Source organism: Haliotis rubra, unplaced genomic scaffold (genome assembly GCF_003918875.1).
Source record: "Haliotis rubra isolate DU_JTF1 unplaced genomic scaffold, ASM391887v1 Scf277, whole genome shotgun sequence".
NCBI lineage: Eukaryota > Metazoa > Mollusca > Gastropoda > Lepetellida > Haliotidae > Haliotis > Haliotis rubra.
The window spans coordinates 796,254-811,370 of NW_025766858.1; the positions used below are offsets into that span (position 1 = coordinate 796,254).

At 38.9% G+C, this 15,117-nt stretch overlaps 1 protein-coding gene across 2 annotated transcripts in view; it reads right to left on the bottom strand.

Moving 5' to 3' along the window:
- LOC124280958 (D-glucuronyl C5-epimerase-like) overlaps positions 1 to 15,117 on the bottom strand; it is a 339,439-nt gene that overhangs the window by 196,605 nt on the left and 127,717 nt on the right. The window contains exon 3 of one of the 2 annotated variants that reach the window (XM_046716964.1): positions 11,553 to 11,644. The gene's annotated coding sequence lies outside the window, so the exon portion shown is untranslated. Of the gene's footprint in view, positions 1 to 1,445; positions 1,599 to 11,552; positions 11,645 to 15,117 lie in introns of those variants that run through there. The other variant, XM_046716963.1, reaches the window with a different exon arrangement.

Consider the following 15,117-nt stretch of genomic DNA (forward strand, 5'->3'; position numbering starts at 1 on the left):
AGACAGACAGATGGACAGACAGACCCCTGCACTCAAAGGCCAATACTTATCTCTTACACAACACACAGAGACAAGACAGAAACAGATGGACAGACAGATGGACAGACAGACCCCTGCACTCAAAGGCCAATACTTATCTCTTACACAACACACAGAGACAAGACAGAAACAGATGGACAGACAGATGGACAGACAGACCCCTGCACTCAAAGGCCAATACTTATCTCTTACACAACACACAGAGACAAGACAGAAACAGACAGACAGATGGACAGACAGACCCCTGCACTCAAAGGCCAATACTTATCTCTTACACAACACACAGAGACAAGACAGAAACAGATAGACAGACAGATGGACAGACAGACCCCTGCACTCAAAGGCCAATACTTATCTCTTACACAACACACAGAGACAAGACAGATACAGATGGACAGACAGATGGACAGACGGATGGACAGACAGATGGACAGACAGACCCCTGCACTCAAAGGCCAATACTTATCTCTTACACAACACACAGAGACAAGACAGATACAGATGGACAGACAGATGGACAGACGGATGGACAGACAGATGGACAGACAGACCCCTGCACTCAAAGGCCAATACTTATCTCTTACACAACAGATACAGACAAGACAGACAGACAGACAACAGAGACAGACAGACAGACAGACGGGCAGATGGATGGACAGACAAACAGACTGAGAGACAAACAGATTACTGCACACTAACATATTTCAACAAAAAATATATACTTTCACAAATACTGATAGATTAATACACACACATCCACAAGTCAAAAGATTATTTTACAAACGTATACCAAAACAGAACCGCAAACACTTTCAACAAAACGATTTCGTTTCCCTAAAACAAAGCCCTAAAATGTGTCTCCCACACAAACAGTACAAAACTAAATCCCTCTACCTGAGATCCAGGTTGGTTGTCCCAAAATAGGCCCACGTCAGTAAGACAGATATATCCTACCTACATGATGATATATCCCGATCTAAAGGTGACATACAAAAACTCCTGCACGCTAGCCATTCAATTCACCTGTTTTCGCCCCACAATCGAGCAGAGTCAAGGTATTCGTGGTATGACAGGTGTTTCGTGGGGCCAGTAGCCATTCACAAACACATGGCTAGCGACATACACCTTTGTACCGTAGCCTCATTTACCATGAATCATTCAGCCATTGTCGTTGAAACAACAAACAGAACAGTGTAACAAATGGCCTCTCCTCCAACAGCTGTACTACATGCAGGAAACCTTGCTCAACCCACGGAATGAATGATTTTACAATGAGAGCATTGTGTGACCTTCGTGATCAAATACAAGTGGAAGGAAGGGATTGAGATGAATATCGTTGGACCCTACCTTCAGATATCTAGGTCCTCCTTGGGCTCATTATTCGGGGGAGAATATAGATGACCTACCTGTAAAGACCAGAACATCATCCTGATAAACTCGTTAACATCCAGGTAGCAGGGAAAAGGTTGGATGTATTGACAGTCCAAGTCTTACACTCTCTGCCCCGAAAGCATTGACATTTGCTTGCCTTACAAGCAGGGGGGGGGGCATCTCAAAACTTAGAGGGTGTATTTTTGTATGACAGTCATGTGGTAATAAATGGGTTATTAGGCTGCAGGGAAGTGTTTGTGTGTCAGGGATGCTATCAAAACCTCAAGATTCAATTTGATTAGAGCTGTGTGAGTGTTGTGTGGGTGTTGTGTGAGTGGTGTGTGAATATTGTGTGAGTGTTCACTGCTGCTGTTTGTATTCAGGAATAACATAGGAGTTCTTCACACTTGCTTGAAGCTATATGCCATGTTAAAGGTATAAAGGTGTAGACTCTGTTGTTGATGTATAGACTATTTTGTTGAGGGAAGTAGACCAAACAAAATCCTACCTGTCTGACTTCAGACACACTGCTAAAGTCACTGTATATACAACTCTCAGGTGTTTCATTAAAACATCAAAGGCGCGCCGACTGAACATTCCCCAGTGATTGAGTACACTTGAGTAGCGTCAAAATCGTCTGACGCAATGAAGCTGTTGAAATTTCCTCCCTTGTGATCTAAAGTATCCATGGTAATTGTTCTATAATGTCTGTCAATGATGGATCACCATCAATGAAATCTGTAAAATTCAGCAAATTCTGAGAAAAATAAGTTCGTATCCTTCGTATTTGTAACATTCAGGTTTTCTGAAAATTCTGTTTATAAAGAAATGTGTTGGTGATTATAGGTAAACTTGAGTCCAAATATTGAAATACTTTTCAAATAGAATTGACAGAGTGTGATGTTGTCAAAAGAATATGTAGTCCTTTAGAGACACATAATCTTGTGTTACAGAATCAATACATATAAGGTGTCCAAAACATGTTTCTTTTTCTGCTTGAATAGCAGGAACAGGTGGCGTCAGCTGGCAGAAACAGGCTAAAGTATTCCCACCGATGTCGGTAAGACACACATTCACACTGGGGTGAAAAGATACATTGGTGGAAAAGTGCATCATGTGTTTTCATGTGAAAATATTATGCTCTATATGCATAACACCCGTGAAGATCTGGGCTAGAATTGATCTTCAGTAACCCATGCTTGTTGTAAGAGACGATGGGATCAGGTGGTCAGGCTCGCTGACTTGGTTGACACATGTCACCGGTTCCCAATTGCGGAGATACTCATGCTGTTGATCACTGGATTGTCTGGTCCAGACTCAATTATATACAGACCGCCTCCATAAAGCTGGAATATTGCTGAGTGTGGTGTAAAACTAAACTCATTCACTGTATATGCATAATATTTCTGTTCTTGATCGATATCGGGGCAGTGGGGTAGCCTAGTGATAAAACATTCGTTCATCACACTGAGGACCCGGGTTCGATTCCCCACATGGGTACAATGTGTGAAGCCCATTTCTGGTGTCCCCTTCTGTGATATTGCTGGAATATTGCTAAAAGCGGCGAAAAAAACATACAAACCTACTGGATCCATATCAGCAAACCCTTGCTTAGATAAATTACTTGCTATTCTTTCAATGACTCTCTAGTGGTTTGTTAGTCAGGTATTGTAAAATGTCTGGCAATTTGCATTTCAAGTTCTCAATTAAATTAACAGCTTTGAACATGTTTCTACAACTTTTCCTTTTGAGTCTGCTCTGAATTATTTATAGTTTGGAAGTTTCCACACGATTTGGTATAATGTGTGTATCAAGACACGTACTTCAGACCTTTAACACATTGGTGAAACCCAAGAGCATCGATGTAGTACTGACGAGTGATAATAGTTTTACGATGCTTTTAGAAATATTCCAGCAACACCATGACAGGAAAAAAACGGGAATGGGCTTCACACATTATACCCATGTTGAGAATCGAACCTGGATCTTTGCTTTAACCACTAGGCTACCAAACCATTCCCTTTAATTTCCAGAAACTTTAAAGAATCAAACTGTTGAAAACAGTTCCGCCATTTTCCTACTCCTGTACATGTTGGTTAGCATGTTGGTTTGTGATGGGTACAGCTTCATGAGTGAGTGAGTAAGGTTTTATGCTGCTTTTAGCAATAATCCAGCAATATCAATTCCAGGGACAGATCATGTGTGTTGAGCCCTATAACTACTTACACACGAAATTGCATCACATTTTGAACAGTAAGGCCAATAACAGATACTACTGTACTGCTGTGGCAGCCATTTTGAAAATTGGATTTGAACATCTTCAACAAACTTGAGGGTCATCATCGGTGGGAAAAAGCATGTGAAGCATTATTTGTCCAGTGGTCTCAACGTGATGATGTTGACAGACGCACGGGGGACAAAGACGGAAGCATGTTGGATGCTGGACAAATAAGCCAGGGCCTACTCTCACTTGACTTCCAAAAGATTTATTCTGTAAATTTAACCTTATCTAACACTAAAATAACCCCCGAAAATCCCGACCTTTTAAATTGCACTGATTGGCTCATGATTCTAACAGCACTGACAGTACCTAAAATTACAAATTCCTGAAGTAACCTTGAAAGAAAAAAATCTATTTATCTTTCAAAGATTGATAAAAAATTATTCACCATCAAAGCAAAAAATCCCCAGAAACAGAACCAAGTGTGAACAATTGTTTGCCCTTCGTCACTTGCGTGTACACACTTCCCAAAAATGAAAATGCAAGGTTTCGTAAATAAACAAATAACACTGGGGGACATTTTACTCAAAAGCGAGGAGATAGCTGGAACTTTTTACATTTGTTTCATTGATGAGGGTGCAACACATTACATTTTTTTTTTCATACCATAAATACGCAAAAACAGAACAATTTGAACTCCATTCTATAACATGAACGGAAATCGCTTGTGTTCACTTTATGGTAAACAGTCTGCTTCGTATCACAACAGAATCTTGATTTTATTTATTTTGGTATAAAACCTACTGACATGCGAATACATGACATGAGTCGGGATTTAAAGAGATGTACTTTTGTTGTGAAACGTGACATACAGCAGGAACTTGAATTACATTAGAATACCTCGAGGACAAAACTGAGATTGTTGACAAAGTTGATTGTATTGAAACTCTGCCAGAATGCTCAGTTGTTTTGTAACTGAGATACTGAATTAATATAAAAAAATACCACTGACATGAAAAAGTAATAAATATGTAATTAGTTTAACATGGCCGTAGTATAACCAAATGTTCCCAAGACATCAGACAGAAGATTGATGAAATAAATATCCACGGGCAGAATGTGTATATATAAGAAAGAATGTAAATGAAGTTAAACATTTTTTAAGACCTATGGGTATTTAGGTTCAAAATAGAGGATACTACATGACCTTCCATGTAACACCATTTTTATTAAACGAGTTAATGATTTCACCAGTTTAATAAAAATAGTATTTCACGGAAGCGAGTTTAGTATTCTGTTTATTACTCCCCAACATAAATTGATAGAAACTGCCTACAGTGTGACGACTCTCAGCTTTCAGCAAGTCAAGCAAGGTCAAATACCATTGTGACAGAGCTACTAGCATTGTGATGTCATAGCTGTAAACCATTATGACGTCATAGGTCTAGCGGTATTACACTCGTGTAATATTGTCGTAAAAATATTACACTGCAGTATCTTCCACGGGCAAGTAATAATAGGCTATTAGCAACATATACTGTATCTTTAAGGTAACTTTTTGGATTGGATGGTCAGGTTTTGTTTGGTTTCCTTGTTTGTTTATTCTTGCTGTAAATAATCGGAGTCAAAACCAAACTATCCAGTGATTGAAACCGGTTTGTTACCTCTCATGATATGCATGGGTTGCGGAAGATCAATTATAATCTGGATCTTCACTGGTTAATTTACATGGGTTGCTGAAGATCAGTTCTCACACAGATATTGGGATGGTCAAGCTGCTGAAGATCAGTTCTGACCTGAATCTTCACAGCATGGTCAAATTGCTGAAGATCAGTTCTAACCCAGATCTTCACAGCATGGTCAAATTGCTGAAGATCAGTTCTAACCCGGATCTTCACAGCATTGGCAGATTGCTGAAGATCAGGTCTGACCCGGATCTTCACATGATGGTCACATTGCAGAAGATCAGGTCTGACCCGGATCTTCATAGCATGGTCAGATTGCTGAAGATCAGTTCTAACACAGAGATTGGGATAGTCAATTTGCTGAAGATCAATCCTAACCCGGATCTTCACGGCATGGTCAAGTTGCTGAAGATCAGTTCCAACCCAGATCTTCACAGCATGGTCTAACCAGTCTGTTCATGGGATGGTCTTTGTTCTCCAACAGCAAGGATATTACCCATGTCATCAGTCATTGGTTTATGTTGTTTCAGTTATCCGCACTCCCATTGGAACATTGCAACTCCAAGAACATAGATGTAGGACTCAGATCTGTGGCGGGTCTCTAATCTATATGGCGGGTTTCCTAATCCGTAGCAGGTTTGATTGTTCGATTGTTGCATGACGTCACAATCGCTAACTGTTCCCGACGTTATTCGACACTAGCCGTTCGTGGCGAAGGTAATCTCAGGGAAATCTTCAAAGCTAAGAAAATGGAAACCGTAGAAAATTATGGTTTTGTAATTGCGGAGCCACCTACAAAGAAGAAGAAACCTGTATCAAAAGATCCCAATGCAGAAACATTTTTGAACCACATGGAAAAACTTGATAAATGTGGATAACAAAACTGAAAACGCTGAATCCGAAATGGGGAAGTGTAAAGATTTGCAAGATCCTCTCATTTGCAGCCAACGAAAGAATAGTAAGGAAAATCCTTGAGAATTATTTCTTTGATGAAACATCACAAGTGATTTTTAAGAAAAGTGTCGATTTAGACACCCCGCATCGGCGATGTTGCACCAAAGATATAAATGGTTAAAATCATTGTTCAAAACCACTCACTGGACCATTGGAAATCGGCGGCTATTTTATTTAAGGCATTCGCCGCTCTGTTTTCCCGGTTGTACGGGAAGCTGTTAAGGTGTTGTTTGACATCAATGTAAAATGTGAGGAATGCAACAGTGCAGTGAATTTACCCAAAACCACTCGGACGAGGAAGCCAATTCCTGCGACTTATCCCAACTCCCGGTGGCAAACAGATCTTAAGAAGATGTCCACCTACAAAGGGTTCAACTATGTTTGTAATATTGTGGTTTGCTTTTTAAGCAGTTTGCAGACAAGCTCGTGACGGAAGATGAGTTCTACCCGCGGGACGAGCAGACGGTCTATTTCAGACCAAACCCCGCGATGAACAAGGGCGTCGCTGTTTTTACCAGCGGCTTCTGGGGACCGGGAACTGTCAGCACACCTAAGAACTCTAACTGTGGCCGAGTGTACGAGGTGGCGGACACTCAAACCTCTCATAGGTTCCAGCTGAACAGACATCAGATCCATGATGGACAGATTTAGATGTATAAGAAATAAATGTTTTTACACCTTATTCACTCTTTTATCTTTCTTCATGTAGGTTGTTGAATATTCAAAGGAAAGCAAACGTATTTGATAATTAGCATGGCCTACATTTTCAAAGCTCTCTTAGTTTCTATGATAGTCGTGAAAACATTAGCAATATCGAAAGACGATCTTAGCGCTAAGAGAGCTTCAAATATCTAGGCCCAGGGGTATCAGTAAGTTAGAAACACATAAATGAAATGCCATAAACCCCTATTCTACAGAGCTGAAATGTTCTAATGACGATGAGTAGGAAATTCGCCTCAGATTAGGGTAGGTACGGCAACTAGCCATGGATTTGAAAATCTGCCATGGATTTGGAAATCCGCCACGGATTTCAGGCCTGCCATGGATTTGAGTCTTACATATATGTACACTATATAGGAAGTATGACAGTGGAATTATGTATTATATTTGTGGAATCATGTATAATATTTGTGTCATGTCTATCAATGCAGATGCTCTTCAGTATCGGTATGATTGGATCACAGAATACAAACCAGCAAAGTCACTAAGATCAGAAAACAAGCTAATACTGAACGTTCTATCTGTGAACTATGGCCAACAATCTTTTGCTTATAATCCAGCAACAGGCTTTGTGTGAGTGAGTGAGTGAGTGAGTTTACTTTTCCGCTGCTTTTAGCAATATCCCAGCAATATCACGGCGGGGAACACCAGAAATGGGCTTCACACATTGTACCCAAGTGGGGAATTGAACCCGGGTCTTCGGCTAGACGATCAACCACTTTAACCAGTAGGCTACCCCACCGCCCTGCATGCATTAAGCATGGATCAATGCACCTTATAAATTAACCATTACTATTACTTTTATTATCATTACCAAATTAAAGCATGGGAAGCACTAGCCTGTCTCACAGTCCCTGAATCATAATATTTGCCCTTCTGCCCAGACGACTGGTTTCGATAGGTTCTGTAACTCCAATCTCAATGAGGCGCCCAGACTTGCACAAGTCTCTTAGGTAAAAAGTAACAGTTTCAATGATAATTTCTAAAAAATAATACATGTTTAGACTTGCCTCTTGGAGCAAGGCTATGAGACTCTTTTCAGTTTGAATGTAGATACTTGTTTCAACCAAAATTACAAATTTCAGAATACTACAAGCAATAGTAACACGAAAGTCAAATCAATAAAACGTAAAATATTCATGACTGACTATGCTTATAAAAACAATTTATTATTCTTCCATTATTTAATGCTGACACTGGAAAATAAAGTAGGAAAGGATACTGACTGACTAAATAGAATATTTTTCCAATATAATAATACAATTCCACTACATTAAACATTGAAATAATTACCTGGCAAATTTCAAAGGGTGAGTGAGGTAAATAAGTACACAGCTGACATCACAACCCAAACACAGGGATGAAAATAACGTTTAAAAATACATTACACGATAGAACAGGTGGAAACTTAAACATACTCTAAACCCACACACACTACAAAACCCCAGATCAAACAAATTTGATTACTGCAAGTTTCACAGACCATGATAAAAAGAATTTCATTGCTTTTGTTAGAACAAGTGACATTAGTTCAACAAACGAGGCCGTCACAGTTCACTGGAAGAGCTTAATAATATATTCCGACTGGTCGATAACATCAACCTAAACAGTAAGTGCAACATGGAATTCCGTTACACAGTCACAAATAATTCCATTGATTCGTTTAAATTGCATCTGGATTTATTCACGCATTGAACAATAGTTTTTGTACACACCTACCATCAAACGAATATGACTTGGCAGTTCGAGTATTGATTCATACTGAATTAACCCTTTTTTTGAGACAAAAGTTCACTTAATCCTTACAGTGCTCTCAGTACAGTAATTGAAGTGATGACGATGGAGATGTTCTTGTCACCAAAGTGCTTATTATAGATGTTATTGTTTTTGTAAAATGCCTTCCATTATTTAAAGCTGTTTGTATGTGATTGAGTTTGTTGGATTTTCTATATTCACAGCTTGTCATTCTAATGTGGATTGGTGGGTGAGTGGGTGAGGTGAAATTGGGTTTAACGTCGCCCTTAAGAATATTTCGCTCATATGATGACGTGCATGCGTGTGTATGTGTATGTGCGGCTGCTTGTACTAGCCCAGACTTAAGCTGGTTTTATAGTGCTAGCCCACTGAGATACCATGCTGCAGTGAAGCATGAATACCCCACTCAGACACATTATACTGAATCAAGCCGACCAGTCCTTGTTGTACAAATCAATATCAAACGCCAGGCGGGGACCAACAAGTACCATATTTTAATGTCTTTTGGTATGAAGCGGCAGGGGATCGAACCTGCGACCTTCCACTCTCTGGGCAGACGTTCTAACCACTACACTATGGAGGCGGTCTGGGTGAGTGAGTGAGTGAGTGGGTCTGTGGGTGGGTGAGTGAGTGAGTGAGTGAGTGGTTGAGAGTGAGTGAGTGAGTGAGTGAGTGGTTGAATGGTTGAGTGAGTAGTTGAGTGGTTGAGTAAGAAAGTGAGTGATTGTGTGAGTGGTTGAGTGAGTGTGTGACACATTTATCAATATTCCATCAATGTCACGGTGGTTGACACCAGGGCTACACATGTGGGGAATTGAACCCAGAATTTCAGCATGACAAGTTAACACTTTAACCACCAGGCTACTCCACCATCCCTAAAGTTGGAGGAAAACCCAAAGTGATGCTCAGACTTACGGTGCTCACAAACCTAGAAATATACTCAGGGCAAAGTGAAATTTGAACCGACAATCGCAAGAACAGTAGAAATCATTAGTTTCTGTATGAATGCCAATATTTTGGTGTTGGTTTGTGAGAAGGAATTTTAGAGACCATCAACCAATAGGACAGAAAATCAAATACGAGCAAAAGCAGTTTTGAAAAGATCAATGATATTCTCCATAAAACATATTTTACACCTATTTATAATAGCTGAAACTATGGAATGACAAAAAAATTGACTTTGACAAGCCATGTTTCATTATAGAAGCTTAAGAAAATGATGTTTTGAGTTAATATTTTTTATTATGTCAAGGAATATTTGATAAATATTACATGTAGGGGTAAAAAGTATGACAACAAGTATTTGCCACTCATGTGGCAATGTCCCCCGCTGCTAAAGAAGAATGAAATATTTATAACATATTTACTACTTTTCATATTTAGGTCACATACAAGATGCCTGAAATGACTGGGATCTGCATAATCACCCAATGTAGGCTGTCAACATAACTGAAGACATTGGGTGCAATGTTTTATGAGATATTGCGTTTAATAAGTTTGAAAAGTGGTCAAAGTGTCGTGGTGACCTAGAAGATAAGGTCAAGGTCACCCAACTCGACTGGTGTCTGCGTAATATCCCAATGTAGGCTGTCACCAAATTTGAAGACATTGGGTATAACAGTTCATGAGATATCGCGTTAACAAGAATTGGGACGTACGTACGGACGCTGATGAATACATTCCCCCGTTCCGCGTTGCGGCGGGGGACAATAAAGAAATAATTTGACACAATCATCTGGAAGCTTGGGGATTTTTTTGTCACTAATTCACAGATAACAAAGTGAGTTAATTCTGGCATAATCTTTATCAAGGGTAAAAACAGAAGGGCTAACAGAATAGCATAATATAAATGTCAAACTGAGCATTACAAGTGCTAAGGATGACGTTTTTAAAACACAAAGTAATATCAAATACAATTTTGTGTCCAAAACAAAATATCCACAATTAATTTGGATATTTGTTTCAAATTCTGCTTAATTCATGAATATCCCCTTTAATCTAGTTTGTCATTGTAAATTCTACATGATGACTTCGATATTGCCATGTTCATCTCCATTAACTGCATTTTAAATCCGCTATCTGTTCATGCATCATCAAGGTAAATAACGGCGAAAATATAAGTTCTGTTATTGCCTAGTTGTGTTTTACTTACAACTTAAATAGTTAATGTCCATTTAAGGACAAAGCAGTCATTATTTAAGGTCTGTTAATAAAAAATATATCAGTTCGCAACTTGAAGAAAATGCTTCATCACTTATATCTTTGCATTTAGTAACCAAATTAAAAATATATACCGGTATATAGTAATTATTTGAGACCTCATCCAAAATATACCTGCCCGCATTATGAAAAAAAGGCCATTTTCATGTTTGCAATAACTAATCATATTCATAATAATGTATACATGAATAATTACTTGGGACATCATCCCCAAATACCAGTCCGCAAAATAAAAAATATGCTTAATCTTTTAGGTTTGCAATTACTAATCATATCACTATATATAAGCAAAAAATTATTATTTGGCACATCATCCTTAAAAATACCAGTCCGCACCATGAAAAGAAATGCTTAATCTTTAATGTTTGCAATTATGAATCATATTAATACACATTAAAAAATAACTATTATTTGGGACATCATCCCAAAAATACCAGTATGCATCATGAGAAAAATGCTTAATCATTTTCATGTTTGTAATTAATAATCATAATAATAATATACATACATAATAACAAAAAAATAAAGGATATGTACACTGAGGTAAGATAATACTTAATAAACAGTGCGGTCAAATAAATACTTACCCAAACGTCAAATGTCAAAATGGACGACTAACTCGATTCTTGTGATCAATACGCCATGCGCTGCATCTGTTTCAGTTCCCCATTACTCCACTCTGGAAAAAAACACAAACATCACGCATCAACAACTTGATACAGAGGCTGAATAAATGCCTGACAAACAAAACGGAACTGATGCCGACGTCTTACATCACCAGAGCAGTTTATTGATTAAGATAAAGCACTGATATTTCAAACCAATAAAGAAAGATGTTTTCAACGACATGTTCAAATCCTCTAATGCATTTCCGGAAATCAGATCACTTCCATATAATGTTAAGTTGATATGTTGTTGGGGAAATAGTTTTTTCTCTTTCTAATGATAACTGTTTCAGTGAAAAGTCACTCCCAATCCTTATGGCTACACGCAAACACAATAAAATCGTCAGCTATTTTCAGTTGGATCATCATAACCATCACTATTAAACAAGCATGAACCAAAATGTCAACTTTGTTAGGTTTACAATTTTGCTGCATCTTATCTGTTTTTGAATCTCATTTTGTATTTTTTATAATTCACTGATGTATGGATAGGGGAGTTAAAATGGGGTTTAATGTTTTATTTCACTAATATTGCATGTGCTTTTACTGAAACAGATAAATCATCTGTTACCAGGGTAATTTGTTGCAAGCTGATAGATATATCTATAACAATGGATTAGCAGATAGACAAAATGGGTGCTGGGTGACTGTGGAAATACCAGCGAACCTTCTAAATCTTTTAGCTGTTTGTAGGTTTCCACCACGATTAGGAATGTTCAAATTTTATCATTCAGAACTGTGTTCAACTGGAGATATTTTGACAGTAGATTTTGTACAATGCCCTGACAATGCTATGATGTCATGAACTTGATGATGTCACAATGCTATGACATCACTGCACTGCAAGTCCAATGGCAGTACCGTGTTCAGAGATGTACACTTTTAATTAAAAACTAATTACGAGTGCTTTGGGATGATAGATAGAATCTCATCCTCATATATTTTATCAACACTTGTTGATAAATAGAGAATCTCACCCAAGTGTCTACTGATATCAATTATATCAACACGAGTTGATAAAGTTACAAATATCCAGGCTTGCCGAGGATATTTTTACCTTTATCAACGAGTGTTGATTGATATAATTGATATTAGTAGACACAAGGGTGAGATTCTATTTATCATCAAAAACCATTCTTCATTAGTTTTCAATGAATGTACATCTCTCAACACTATACTACCATTAGACTTGCAGTGCAGCGATGTCATAGCATTGTGATGTCATCAAGTTGATGATGTCATAGCATTGTCAGGGCATTGTACAAAATCTACTGGCAAAACGATATCTCCTAGGAGATATGATATGATCTCACACAAGCGAGATCTCCTGTGGAACACAGGTTTGGATGATAACGATGTAACAACATCCTTGACAAGCCTTGGATATTTGTAACTTTATCAACTCGTATTGATATAACTGATATCAGCTATATATCAAGGAAGCCTGTAAATAATGAAGTCAGGACCAGTCAAACCAGTGATTGATGTTGTGAGCATGATTATTAATGTCTGATTCAATTATCAATAGATTCAACCAGGTCACAAAAACAAATAGCCTGTTTGGGGATGTCAGCATAAAATCAAATTTTGCCCTGTTTTTGCGAGTGAGCAATCAATTTATAAAACACATTTGTTGTTTCAAAGCAGTACTCACAGGTTATAAAAATCAAATATTATATTATATCATATGAGTGACCACAATCAACCTGTAGATTGGCAACTGTCCCTCCAAAGATTCAGGAGCCTACCTCTAATGTCACTAAATCCTTCCATTTAAACAGGCAGAACTTACAGTTTGTACTATGAACTGTTGGTACAGAAATGTACTTTGAAAGTCCCAGCAGTGACTTTCCACATATATCCCAAGTGGCGAGGATATATCTGTTATATCACCATAGTCACTTTGTTACAGATGTGTCAGGTAGACAAGTCATATATCACACTACAAGACTTGAGCATGTTCACACACAGTGAATTCCCTAGGCCTCTATGTCAGGCATGCAAATGTCAGAAAGAAGACAAATCTGAATTGTAAATTTCTTTCATGTCAATGTTGTTATGACATAATTCTTTTTATGTCATACATGTAAGGTGGCATATTTTACAGGGTCAACAAAGGGGAACATGCCTCACTGTTCAATTTTACATGATTTCATTTAACATCATGAATATCACAAGAATGACTAAAATAAGAACTTCAAAAGTCCCCAATCTCTTCATACAATTACATTCCTTAGCCAATATTTTGTGTTCATAATTTATAGTTGCACCATGACAGTCAACTTGACTCCAGGAAAATGCAAACAAATTGTGCAGGATGTAAGCATATCCTTAGTTTAGGAGTGAGTGAGTGAGTGAGTATGGTTTTACGCCGCTTTTAGCAATATTCCAGCAATATCACGGCGGGGGTCACCAGAAATGGGCTTCACACAATGTGCCCATGTGGGGATTCGAACCCGGGTCCTCGGCGTGACGAGCCAACGCTTTAACCACTAGGCTACCCCACCGCCCCCCTTAGTTTAGGAAGACCTCCTATTAGAGAACAGGCATCAGTGAGGGATGGAGGGATGATTGATGGATTATGGATGGGTGTGGCAGAACATCAGTGATAAATGATGCATGAGGATGGATGATGGATGGGGTGGTTGAACATCAGTGATAAATGATGCATGAGGATGGATGATGGATGGGGTGGTTGAACATCAGTGATGGATGGATATGGATGGATGATGGATGAGGCATTGAACATCAGTGATGGGTGGATATGGATGGATGATGGATGGGGTGGTTGAACATCAGTGATGGATGGATGATGGATGGGGCATTGAACATCAGTGGTGGGTGGATATGGATGGATGATGGATGGGGTGGTTGAACATCAGTGATGGATGGATGATGGAAGGGGCATTGAACATCAGTGATGGGTGGATATGGATGGATGATGGATGGGATGGTGGAACATCAGTGATGGATGGATGATGGATGGGGGTGGTTGAACATCAGTGATGGGTGGATATGGCTGGATGATGGATGGGGTGGTTGAACATCAGTGATGGGTGGATATGGATGGATGATGGATGGGGTGGTTGAACATCAGTGATGGGTGGATATGGATGGATGATGGATGGGGTGGTTGAACATCAGTGATGGATGGATATGGATGGGGTGGCTGAACATCAGTGATGGATGGACATAGATGGGGTGGTTGAACATCAGTGATGGGTGGATATGGATGGGGTGGTTGAACATCAGTGATGGCTGGATATAGATGGATGATGGATGGATGATGGATGGGGTGGGTTGAACATCAGTGATGGATGGATATGGATGGGGTGGTTGAACATCAGTGATGGTGGATATGGATGGATGATGGATGGGGTGGCTGAACATCAGTGATGGATGAACATGGATGGGGTGGTTGAACATCAGTGATGGGTGGATATGGATGGGGTGGTTGAACATCAGTGATGGGTGGATATGGATGGAT